Raw genomic sequence first — 14,079 nt, forward strand, 5'->3', positions numbered from 1 at the left:
GTGTAAGAGTCCAGTCCATAGTGGATCTGACATAATAGTGAGAGTCCAGTCCATAGTGGATCTAACATAATAGTGTGAGAGTCCAGTCCATAGTGGATCCAACATAATAGTGAGAGTCCAGTCCATAGCGGATCTAGCATAATAGTGAGAGTCCAGTCCATAGTGGATCTAGCATAATATAATAAGAGTCCAGTCCATAGTGGATCTAACATAATAGTGAGAGTCCAGTCCATAGTGGATCTAACATAATAGTGTGAGAGTCCAGTCCATAGTGGATCTAACATAATATTGTGAGAGTCCAGGCCATAGTGGATCTAACATAATAGTGAGAGTCCAGTCCATAGTGGATCTAACATAATAGTGTAAGAGTCCAGTCCATAGTGGATCTGACATAATAGTGAGAGTCCAGTCCATAGTGGATCTAACATAATAGTGTGAGAGTCCAGTCCATAGTGGATCCAACATAATAGTGAGAGTCCAGTCCATAGTGGATCTAACATAATAGTGAGAGTCCAGTCCATGTATCATCCCCTAAACTTTTTTGGGGGAATTTTGCCTAATATTCACAACCTGTATGTAAGCCAAGAACACCTTTTTTTTTAAATGCATTCTAACTCTTAAATAAACACTAGCAAAACTTTGGAGGAAAGCAGGCACCGCTCATCACCAGGCCAATGCCTACAGTGAAGCATAGAATAGAATAGAATTGACTTTATTGTCATTATATTTGCATATAACGAGATTAAAGACTCCAATTTAAGGTGTGGTAGTTGGAACAAATATGGGATAAAAATAAATTACACAAGAAGTAATAAAGATAAAACTAAGAATTGAAATAAATAGACTACTATCCAATAAAAATAATAAGCAATCCTGTACAATATACAAAACAATACAAGAGTACCGGAGTGATAACAATCAGTGTCGGATGTATTGCACTCGAAGGGTAATATTGCACAGTAGGGTATTAGGGTAGGATATTGCAGAGAGGTGAATTATTTATTATAAGTTAGAGTTCAAGATGGTGACAGCTCTGGGAAAGAAGCTGTCTCTGAGCCGGTTTGTTCTGGCTCTGATGCACCTGTAGCGCCTGCCCGATGGTAGCAGGTCGAACAGGTGGAAGCCAGGGTGTGTAAGCATGGTGGTGGGGATGGTTTTCAGCGTGCAGAAACTGGGAGACTAGTCAGGATAGAGGGAAAGATGAATGCAGCAAAGTACAGAGACATCCCGGACGAAAAACCAACATTTCCCATCCAATCTGATGGAGCTTGAGAGGTGCTGCAAAGAGGAATGGGGAAAAAAACTGCCAAAAGATAGGTGTGCCAAGCTTCAAAAAGACTTAAGGCTGTAATTGCTGCCAAAGGTGCATCAACAAAGTATTGAGCAAAGGCTGTGAGTACCTATGTACATGGGATTTTTTTATTTATTTATACATTTTTGTACTTTTTACATTGTCATTACGGGGAATTGTTTGTAGAATTTTGAGAACAAAAATGTATTAATTGCATTTTAAGAAAAAAAGGCTGTAATATTAAAAAAAAATGGAAAAAGTGAAGCGCTGTGAATACTTTGCTGATGCGCTGTACATGCTGTAAGTATCTTTGTTCGTCCGTCGGGTCGACGAGGACCACTCTAGTCATCGTAGGGTTTCTGGGACTGGCTCTGTCTGTGCGTACGCAGATGGCTAACGAGGCCGATCCTGACATGGAAGGTCCGGGTACAAAAGGGACATGGGACAAGTGGGACGTCTCCAGGGGGGTTGATGCCACGGGCTTTTCGGGCTTGCCTTTTCTTTTCTGCGGCGGTGGTCCTGTTTGCTTCGCACAACTTGGCGCCTTTGTATGTAAGAAAATGTGGAAAAAGTGAAGCGCTGTGAATACTTTGCTGATGCACTGTACATGCTGTAAGTACATATGTAATGTGGTAACTGTCACATCCATAATAACATGTAATATTTACCTATTTTGCTCATTTTAAGTATACGGCGGCGTATTCATTTCAAAGACGTTCACTTTTCCTTTCAACAACAACACTACTAATCACGGCAGACTACATGAGCGACGACGACTACTTTGGGACGAATGATGTTTCAGAATTTTATAATTTTGAGCCTAAATTCATGAATGATGATCTACAAGTTTTAGAAGCTGTGTGCTAAACATATATTTCTTTAGCAAAACACTGAGCTCCCGTTTAGATGAAGAATTAACGAGAATTTGTCATGATCCGTGGTCCGGATCATGTTTTTGTTATGTTCTGTTAGTTTTGGACTCTTTTAGTTCCTGTTTGACACCTGAGTTTGTTTTAGTTACCATGGCTACTTATGATTTTCACCTGCCCCTGGTGTTAGGGACGCGTACCGGCTTCTAATCAGAGGACTATTTAAGCCTGCCTTTGACAGTCAGTCGGCCGGGCGTCATTACTGGTTTCATGCCACAGTTTCGGGTTTGTTCTATGCCATAGTTAATGCTATTGGTTTCATGCCACAGTTTCGGGTTTGTTCTATGCCATAGTTAATGCTATTGGTTTCATGCCACAGTTTCGGGTTTGTTCTATGCCATAGTTAATGCTATTGGTTTCATGCCACAGTTTCGGGTTTGTTCCATGCCATAGTTAATGCTATTGGTTTCATGCCACAGTTTCGGGTTTGTTCCATGCCATAGTTAATGCTATTGGTTTCATGCCACAGTTTCGGGTTTGTTCCATGCCATAGTTAATGCTATTGGTTTCATGCCACAGTTTCGGGTTTGTTCCATGCCATAGTTAATGCTATTGGTTTCATGCCACAGTTTCGGATTTGTTCTATGCCACAGTTAATGCTATTGGTTTCATGCCACAGTTTCGGGTTTGTTCTATGCCATAGTTAATGCTATTGGTTTCATGCCACAGTTTCGGGTTTGTTCTATGCCATAGTTAATGATATTGGTTTCATGCCACAGTTTCGGGTTTGTTCTATGCCATAGTTGATGCTATTGGTTTCATGCCACAGTTTCGGGTTTTTTCTATGTCATAGTTAATGCTATTGGTTTCATGCCACAGTTTCTGTTTTTTTTCTATGCTATAGTTAATGCTAGTTGTTTCATGCCACAGTTTTGTGTTTGTTTCATGGCACAGTTTCTTGAGGTTCATGTCCTAAGTTTTTGCCTTAGCTTCCGCGTGCGATAGGCACGCTTGCCTTCGGGTCGTTTTCTGTTTTGTACCTTGTTGATTGTTTCTTAAAATGTAATCATGTTCCTACCTGCAAGTCCTGTCCAGAGTCGCCCATTTGCCTTCCTGGGAGAACGACCCCGCATACTGTGGAAACCCCGTCGTGACGTAATTCTCACAAAGGTTTGAAAAAAAGGTGCCGCAAACAAGCATCTTTTCGTGTACTCCCCTTAGCTGCATTGTTAGCCACCTCCTACTTGCTGTATTTTGTGATTTAGAATGCAGAAAATAAAGAAAAACATATGTTTTCCTGTCTTGCACAAGGATTGTGAATGTGAGGCGAAATAAAAAAAAAAAAAAGTGCAGTTCCCCTTTAAAGATATAGTTAAATTAATTTATTGCTATTGATAGTGCTGAGGCTTTTGTTGGAATGATCATTAGGTTTTTTACTGCAGTAAAGTCCACTATATCAACAAACTTTCATCTGTGACGCTGCTTAACTTAACACAGGAAGTCATCTAAAATGAACTTGATCGGTTCCAGGGTCAAACTCTCACCCCCGTAAAAAACATTTAAGCAGTGTATTAGGCTGTTTTGGTCATCTTTTGGTTTTTCCCGTCAGGGGTCCCCACAGCGAGTCAAGTCGGTATGATTTGTCGGGCGTCGTTTTTTATACGCCGGATGCCCTTTTTGACCTACCCTCCATTTATCCGGGCTTGGGACATCTCCTAGGTGTCGGGGGACTCGGCCGGAAAAGCAGCAACGTGTACATTGCACCACCGGTGCTAAATAAAGTACAGCTACTCCCTCACTGACAATGGTGTGTAAGCAGGAAGGCGTTAGCAGAGCGATACTGTCACCTAGTGGCGTCTAATAGGTACTGTAAGAATGAATATCTGTTCTCTAAAATAAATATGTTGTCATTTTTGATTTACTTTACGGACTGAACAATCGAAGGATGTTTTGTGGCCATTTTGTTATTTTTCATAGGCACCAAACAATAATAATGTCCGATAATGGCTTTTTTGCCGATATCCGATATTCCGATATTGTCCAACTCTTAATGACCGATTCTGATATCAACCGATACCGATATATACAGTCGTGGAATTAACACATTATGCCTAATTTTGTTGTGATGCCCCGCTGGACGCATTAAAGAATGTAACAAGGTTTTCCTAAATAAATCAACTCAAGTTATGGAAAAAAATGCCAACATGGCACTGCCATATTTATTATTGAAGTCACGAAGTGCATTATTTTTTTTAACATGCCTCAAAACAGCAGCTTGGAATTTGGGACATGCTCTCCCTGAAAGAGCATGAGGAGGTTGAGGTGGGCAGGGCTGGTTGCGGCGGGGTTGAGGTGGGGGGAGGTAGGGGTGTATATTGTAGCGTCCCGGAAGAGTTAGTGCTGCAAGGGGTTCTGGGTATTTGTTCTGTTGTATTTATGTTGTGTTACGGTGCGGATGTTCTCCCGAAATGTGTTTTGTCATTCTCGTTTGGTGTGGGTTCACAGTGTGGCGCATATTTGTGACAGTGTTAAAGTTGTTTATACGGACACCCTCAGTGTGACCTGTATGGCTGTTGACCAAGTATGCATTGCATTCACTCGTGTGTGTGATAAGCCGTAGTTATTACGTGATTGGGCCGGCACGCTAAGGCAGTGCCTTTAAGGCGGCCTGTCGATTTTAAATGCTTTAAAATGTAATATCGGAAATTATCGGTATCGTTTTTTTTATTATCGGTACCTTTTTATTTTTCAAATTTTAATTTTAATTTTTATTAAATCCACATAAAAAACACAAGATACACTTACAATTAGTGCACCAACCCAAAAGAACCTGCCTCTCCCATTTACACTCATTCACACAAAAGGGTTGTTTCTTTCTGTTATTAATATTCTGGTTCCTACATTATATATCAATATATATCAATACAGTCTGCAAGGGATACAGTCCGTAAGCACACATGATTGTGCGTGCTGCTGGTCCACTAATAGTACTAACCTTTAACAGTTAATTTTACTCATTTTCATTAATTACTAGTTTCTATGTAACTGTTTTTATATTGTTTTACTTTCTTTTTTATTCAAGAAAATGTTTTTAATTTATTTATCTTATTTTATTTTATTAATTAAAAAAAAAGGACCTTATCTTCACCATACCTGGTTGTCCAAATTAGGCATAATAATGTGTTAATTCCACGACTGTATATATCGGTATCGGTTGATATCAGTATCGGTAATTAAGAGTTGGACAATATCGGAATATCGGATATCGGCAAAAAAGCCATTATCGGACATCCCTAGTCATAAATGTTACTTTTTAAAACCGATAACGATAATTTACGATACTACATTTTAAAGCATTTATTTGCAGCATCTCTAAATATTCTTGTTATTAGTGTAAACATCGCTGTTTTTTTAAAATGTTATACATTTATATTAATCAATTAGGGATGTCCGCTAATGGCTTTTTGCCGATATCCGATATTCCGATATTGTCCAACTCTTTAATTACCGATACCGATATCAACCGATACCGATATCAACCGATACATGCAGTCGTGGAATTAACACATTATTATGCCTAATTTGGACAACCATGTATGGTGAAGATAAGGTACTTTTTAAAAATAATAATAAAATAAGATAACTAAATTAAAAACATTTTCTTGAATAAAAAAGAAAGTAAAACAATATAAAAACAGTTACATAGAAACTAGTAATTAATGAAAATGAGTAAAATTAACTGTTAAAGGTTAGTACTATTAGTGGACCAGCAGCACGCACAATCATGTGTGCTTACGGACTGTATCCCTTGCAGACTGTATTGATATATATTGATATATAATGTAGGAACCAGAATATTGATAACAGAAAGAAATGGGGGAGGGAGGTTTTTTGGGTTGGTGCACTAATTGTAAGTGTATCTTGTGTTTTTTATGTTGATTTAATTTTTAAAAAAAAATAAATAAATAAAAAAACAGATACAGATAATAAAAAAACCGATACCGATAATTTCCGATATTACATTTTAACGCATTTATCGGCATCCCTACAATCAATCAATGTTTATTTATATAGCCCTAAATCACAAGTGTCTCAAAGGGCTGCACAAGCCATAACGACATCCTCGGTACAGAGCCCACATACAGGCAAGGAAAAACTCACCCCAGTGGGACGTCTGTGAATGACTATGAGAAACCTTGGAGAGGACCGCATATGTGGGTAACCCCCCCCCCCCCCCCCCCCTCTAGGGGAGACCGAAAGCAATGGATGTCGAGTGGGTCTGACATAATATTTTGAAAGTCCAGTCCACAGTGGATCCAACACATCAGCGAGAGTCCAGTCCACAGCGGGGCCAACAGGAAACCATCCCGAGCGGAGACGGGTCAGCAGCGCAGAGATGTCCCCAACCGATGCACAGGCTAGTGGTCCACCCCGGGGTCCCGACTCTGGACAGCCAGCACTTCATCCATGGCCACCGGACCTATGCAACTCCCCCTCGCAAGGGACAGGGGAGAAGAGGAGAGAAGAAAAGAATCGGCAGATCAACTGGTCTAAAAAGGGGGGTCTATTTAAAGGCTAGATTATACAAATGAGTTTTAAGATGGGACTTAAATGCTTCTACTGAGGTAGCATCTCTAACTGTTACCGGGAGGGCATTCCAATGTGGGCTGAAAGAAAACAAGCTGCGCACCACTAATAACCCCCAGCCCGCACTTTGTACACTCCTGCTATATGCAGTAAAACAAGAAGATGGTGTGCAGTTACATGTATTTACTAGTGTGTGCGTGCGTGTAAAAATATGTAACTTTGACCTCAGTGAAATTCTTTATGGACTTAGCGGGTCCACTTTGAAAGACTCTTTGGCCGCCTTTCCCATCACCTTGCAATTATTGTACCTGATTAGCATTGATGATGATCATAATGAGCTTTTTGCACTCCTTGTAGTTTTTTCCCCGCCAAGTGAACCCTGCTCTCACAGGAATGTGTGCGCCATGTGTGGGCAGGAGTCCTGGCTTGTTGTTTATGTAAGAATCTTGCTCAATCCTCATCCTGAGTCCAAAGTCCCTTTTATCATTTCCTCATGTGCGGTTGACTAAAAGTCATCCGGACACGTTCAGTTCACATCTACCTTTGATTGGCACTGCAGTAATTGTCTCATTTAGTATCAATCAACAAAAACAAGGTTATTGTAATAAAAACTGATAGTGTGTTTACTGTTGAATTAATTAAAATGATTACTATTAATTTTTAATGTGTGGAAAAATTGTAAATATATGTTAACACAATTTTTTTTCCCCACAATGTAGCTCTTAATTATACTGGCAAATCTCACAATGCACACATATAATATCGTACAAATTCTATGTAATTTTTATAAAAATGGTAAATTATAAATGATTAACTTATTTAATCACATATTGGTGTAACAAATCATTAGAAATTAACCATTCCTGTTAAACACTTTATTGATAACGTGATTTTGATTTTGTTGAATGCTAGTGGTACAATTATGTTTTTGCCATTCAGTGACAAACCAACCAATAGATATTATAGTGCAGTTTGAATTTACATGTGTTTTTTTAATGTGTGGAAAAATGTTTAAATATTTTTGTAATTTACCTTTTACTTATTCCGGCAAATCTCACAATGCACAAATATATACCGTACATACATTTTTGTATGTAATATTTATAAATACGTTAAATTGTTAATCATTTATTTAATTACAAATTATACAAATCAGTGTAGCAATGTACTTTCAAACATTTTTTTTAAAGTATATATAATAATGAAATCATTGGAAATTAGATTGTTTTTGATGCTACTGGTACAATCATGTTTTGTCAATTAAAAAACAAGCCAAACAGTAGGTAGTATAGTGCAGTTTGAAATCACAAATATATTTTTTTTAATGTGTGGAAAATGTTTAAATATATGTTGAAATATCAGGTCCTGCTTCCTCTTCGCTTTGTAGATCTCGGGTCAATACAATATCTTTCTGTTGATTACAATACATGAAAGAAACAACACTTTCATGTTGCTTCCCATCCTACACAGTGGAGTTTTACAAGCCTTCTGCTTGGTAGGATTAAAGACAGCTTTTGTCCTCTCACCGGGAACTCATTGAAACACAAAGTTTTGTGATAACGTAGATACAATTATTCTGACAATAAGCTTCTTCTTTTTCTCTATCTTCTTGTTATGGGCATTTTCTAATATAAAATAGTGTAAAGTTCTTACTTATATCTGTCAGTAAACTCGCCATGAAAGTGCTAAAACATACCGGTGTAGTGAGTTTTTACATTATTCACCCAAGGAACTTTAGTTTTTAGAGAGTTCCGGTCGGACGTTTTTTCACGGGACACGTTTCCGGCGTTGTTGTTGCCCTAGTGAGCCACAGATGAGGAGATGCTGCTCCGTTATTGATCTAAGTAAAGTCTGAATGTCATTAAAACAGTCAGCGCCATCTTTTGACACTTCTTCCACTCCCGTCCTTGCACGCTACACCGCTACAACAAAGATGACGGGGAGAAGACGCTGTCGAAGGTGAGCCACGTAAATAAGACCGCCCACAAAACGGCGCATCCGGAAGCGACTGTCAGAAAGCGACTTAAAGATGATCTGTAAAACATCATCTATGCAACATTTTCACCAAAGAACCACCATTAAATGTTATGTAGACCACAAGGAAGTGTTTTACATTTAGAAAAAAAATCATAATATGACCCCTATAATCCAGTGTGCCTTATGCATGAAAATAGACCTGAATAGACCCACTCATCGGCGGTGCGCCCTATGGTCCGGAAAATACGGTAATTTTTCCAATGAATAATTGATGAATTAATGGATTTTATAACAGCCCTATTTACTGTCTGGTTCAAACACTGATGAAATCTATTAAACAGACGAGAAGCAAGGAATCATGCAGAGACAGAGTTCAATTTGGCTCATATGAGGAGACACGTGTTTTGGGCTGTATTCTAGTTACAGATCCAAACTACGTTCTAAAAGTCCAGCCCGCGTGCTTCCTCTATTTATTTGGGAGGTCCCTGTTACATCACTGAAGCTGTCGCTGAGGGAAGGGGGTAATCTCGACAACTCCAGTTAGACACAATATATTATTATACAAAATTCCAAATGTGTTGACGCTGGTGCTATCGCCCCGTCTCTGCTTCGTCTGCGTCCCGGTACTCGATGTTTGGCCTTGGCAGTCAGCAGGCCGAGTCTGGACACGACACTGATACGAGACGGCTGGCGATCTTTTGGATTGCCAGCTTTGCACAGATACAAAAATACAAATAATAACCATTGCAACGGCCCTTAAGCATAAAGTTGTGTGATAATGTATATACATGATTATTCTAATCTGTAAAACATCATCTGTGCAAACATTTTGACCAAAGAACCACCATTACATGTTATGTAGACCAGTGGTCCCCAACCTTTTTGTAGCTGCGGACCGGTCAACGCTTGAAAATTTGTCCCACGGACCGGGGGGCGTGGGGGGTGGGGGGGTGAAATTTAAAAAATAAAAAGAAAATTATTATTATTTTTTTTTTTCCATAAAGAAATACAATCATGTGTGCTTACGGATTGTATTCCAGCAGACTAATTGATATATAATGTATATATTGTGTTTTTTATGTTATTTAATTTAAAAAAATATATTTTTATTTTTATTTTATTTTATTTTATTTTATTTTATTTTTTATTTTTATTTCTTGTGCGGCCCGGTACCAATCGGCCCGGTGGTTGGGGACCACTGATGTAGACCACAAGGAAGTGTTTTAAATTTAGAAAAAAAAATCATAATATGACCCCTTTAATGAGCCCCATAATCCGGTGCGCCTTATGCATGGAAATAGACCTGAATAGTGCGCTTTATAATCCGGTGCGCCCTATGGTCCGGAAAATACGGTAATTTTTCCAACGAATAATTGATTAATTAATGGATTTAATAACAACCCTATTTACAAACACATATAATATTGATAAATATGAAATAATTGTTTTTTTTTTACAGAAATTGTATTCTGATTTTATTTGAGTTAATTTGTATTTTTCTTCAAAGTCCACAGGATCCAATCGAAAAAACCCCAATTCAATTCACGGTGCTGAATGTTTCATGTTTGTGTTACCTTGACAAGAACACTAAGAACATTTCTTAGGGCTCAAAATCGACCACAGCTGCAATAAATGGGAAAAACATTTAAAATGTTTGTGTGAAGGAGAATGTTTTGCCTTTTTATGGACAATTTCCTGTCTTCACTTAGTGAAAGTTTTCCTCTATGGTAAGCGAGCCAGGATGTTGGATGCGGTGTTTGTGTTTGTGCAACATGACACAGAACCCAAGTCAATGGATGCTAAATTGCAGCAGGATGCAACTTGTTTGAAATACCATCCATGTGTGCAACTTTCACTTCAGAAGTGAATGTTCCAACCCTTTTGTACTGTTATTGAACCATCAAGGACTGTCATCACTGATTACTTACTATTTTGGTTTCTTTCCCGTGTTATTTGACTTTCACACGCAGACGGAACTCCACTGATGGCGCTGCAATATCACACTAAATTAAGAAGGAAATGTAGCAAAACTGGTCTTTATTTTGCCGGGATTTTACTGTAAAAATAACAGTGGTACCGTTTGTCAGGTTTAAACACTGATGACATCTATTAAACAAGACAAGAGGCAAAGAAATTAAACAGAGACAGAATTCAATTTGGACTCAATTGAGGAGACACGTCTGGACACACTGTACCCTTGTTCAGTATCTCAGCACGCTCTGCCAAAAGATTGCACTCCTCCTTCTTTATTTGACTTTCTCCCCCCACCTGACCCCAGCTGCTTCCGGAGGGAAGTGGGTCGTAAACAGCGTTGCCTTTGGTTACCGAACAGTTCAAAAGGAGAGGTCGTAAAATAGTTCAAAAAGAGTTCCATAAAATAGTTCAAAAAGGGTTTGTAAAATACTTCAAAAAGAGTTCGTCTGGAAATTGGGCAGATCCTGCCATTTGTCCTGCTTTGAAGTCTCAGTGGAGTTTTACGAGCCTTCCTCCTGGTAGGCCCCAAAGACAGCTCCCGTCCCCCTGCCAGGAACTCAATGTAATACAAAGCTTTTGTGATCATTTAGAAACAATTATTCTAACGCCGTTTTTCTATTCACACTAATGCACTGTTAAAACAGTGACTGGAAATTTTGCTGTAAAAAGAAAAAAGAACTGGCAAGTTAGTTGCCTGAATTTTACAGCAAAAATAAAAGTGGTTCAAATCACAATAATGCTGTCAGAATAATTGTATCTAAGTTATCACAAAACTTTGTGTTTCAATGAGTTCCCGGCAAGCAGACAAAAGCTGTCTTTGATCTTACCAATCAAAAAGCTTGTAAAACTCCACTGTGTAGGATGGGAAGCGACATAAAGGTGTCGGTTTCTTTGATGTATTGTAATCCACAGGAAGATTTTATCTTGACCTGAGATCTACAAAGCGGTGAGGAAGCAGGACCTGACTCCCCTCTAGGCACCTTTTCTTTGAACTGTTTTGTGCCCAAAGGCGATGGCTGTTTACGACCCCCCTTCCTTTAGAAACAGCTGTTGCCATGTAATCAGGGAAAGTCCAAATAAAAGAGGAGGCGTACAATCTTTCGTCAGAGCGTGGTGAGAGACTGTCCAAGAGTACAGCCCAGACGTTTCTCCTCAATTGAGCCAAATGTAATTGTGTCTCTGTTTAATTCCTTGCTTCTTTGTCTGTTTAATAGATGTCATCAGTGTGTGAACCTGACAAATACACTATAACAATAAATAGAAATTTATTGATGACTAAATTATCATGTTGATCAAAAGTGGAGAAAAAAAAAAAACTGAACAAAAACAGCAGATTTGGAACATATATCCTACTTAAAGTTTTTATTGATATTTTTCTACAAAAGCCAAAACCAGTGAAGTTGTCACGTTGTGTAATTCGTAAATAAAAACAGAATACAATGATTTGCAAATCCTTTTCAATTTATATTCAATTGAATAGACTGCAAAGACAAGATGCTCAATGTTTACACTGAGAAATTCAGTTTTTTTTTTCAAATAATCATGAACTTAGAATTTAATGGCAGCAACACATTGTGTTACATGGCCTTTCCTTTTAACAACACTTTTAACGTTTGGGAACTGAGGAGACACATTTTTGAAGCTTTTCAGGTGGAATTCTTTCCCATTCTTGCTTGATGTACAGCTTAAGTTGTTCAACGGTCCGGGGGTCTCTGTTGTGGTATTGTAGGCTTCATATTGCACCACACATTTTCAATGGGAGACAGGTCTGGACTACAGGCAGGCCAGTCTAGTACCCGCACTCTTTTACTATGAAGCCACGATGTTGTAACGCGTGGCTTGGCATTGTCTTGCTGAAATAAGCAGGGGCGTCCATGATAAGATAGCTTGAATGGCAACATATGTTGCTCCAAAACCTGTATGTACCTTTCAGCATTAATGGCGCCTTCACAGATGTGTAAGTTACTCATGCCTTGGGCACTAATACACCCCCATACCATCACACATGCTGGCTTTTACACTTTGCGCCTATAACAATTCAGATGGTTCTTTTCCTCTTTGGTCCGGAGGACACGACGTCCGCAGTTTCCAAAAACAATTTGAAATGTGCACTCGTCAGACCACATAATACTTTTCCACTTTGCATCAGTCCATCTTAGATGAGCTCGGCTGTGTTTCTGGGTGTTGTTGATAAATGGCTTTGGCTTTGCTTAGTAGAGTTTTAACTTGCACTTACAGATGTAGCGACCAACTGTAGGTACTGACAGTGGTTTTCTGAAGTGTCCCTGAGCCCATGTGGTGATATCCTTTACACACTGATGTCGCTTTTTGATGCAGTACCGCCTGGGGGGTCCAATGTCACAGGCATTCAATGTTACGTGCAGTGATTTCTCCAGATTCTCTGAACCTTTTGATGATATTACGGACTGTAGATTAACACGCAATTTCTACCTGGATTGCTTTTTTCTAGTTGCATGAATGATCTTTTCTCTGGACCAAAGTCTTGTATTGGATCATGTACCTAATGTTGTGTCCGCTAAATGTCTGTCAGTTTATGAGAGCCGACAGACTAAGCGTTAATAGTTTTTTTTCTCAGCGCTCACAAGTCCTGACGTCTTTATTTGCTTTTCGTGTTGCACAATCTCCTCCATGTGCCGCCGCCGCTCCGCTAAATTACGGGAAAACGTTGTCACGTCCTGTTATCGCTTCCACTGTTATGAAATACAACCTGCATGGCGGCCTTCTTAACCCCCGGGTTCAATCCTCCGCCGTCCTCGTTTAAGAAAGAAAAACAGCTTCCAGCGGGTCGTCGTGACAATTCATCTGCTTTTTGTTTACCGAATGGCTGCCAATAATCCGAAGTGAACCTCAGTGGGGGGGGGGGGGGGGGGGGGGGGTCACTGGCCCCTCAAATTAAGTGGCTTTGATAAAAAGCAGCTGGTTGCACTGACATGTTTAAAAAAAATACCGCATAAGCAAAGATATTGGAAGACGTTTATTTGATAGCATCTTGTCTTTTAATAAGCAAAGTACAACTGGAGTGCCGATACAAAAATACGTGTATAAAAATACACTCACTTATTGAACACACGCCAAAAAAAACTAATTACTTTCGTTTCTGGCTGGAAAAGACACAGGAAAGTTGCTGAATAGTGGAAGAAATAAAACAAAGATGTTTTTCTTAACCATTTTCTGGCAGGGTTTTCAAAAAGTGGCTTAGGGATTCTGCCCTCGGAGAATATATATATTTTTTAAAAACAGTAATTTCTGCACTGCAAAAAGTCAGTGTTCAAAAACAAGAAAGAAAAGTACAAAAATGAGGGGTATTTTATTTGAACTAAGCAAAATTATCTGCCAATAGAACAAGAAAATTCGGCTTGT

This window comes from Entelurus aequoreus, linkage group LG19 (genome assembly GCF_033978785.1).
Source record: "Entelurus aequoreus isolate RoL-2023_Sb linkage group LG19, RoL_Eaeq_v1.1, whole genome shotgun sequence".
NCBI lineage: Eukaryota > Metazoa > Chordata > Actinopteri > Syngnathiformes > Syngnathidae > Entelurus > Entelurus aequoreus.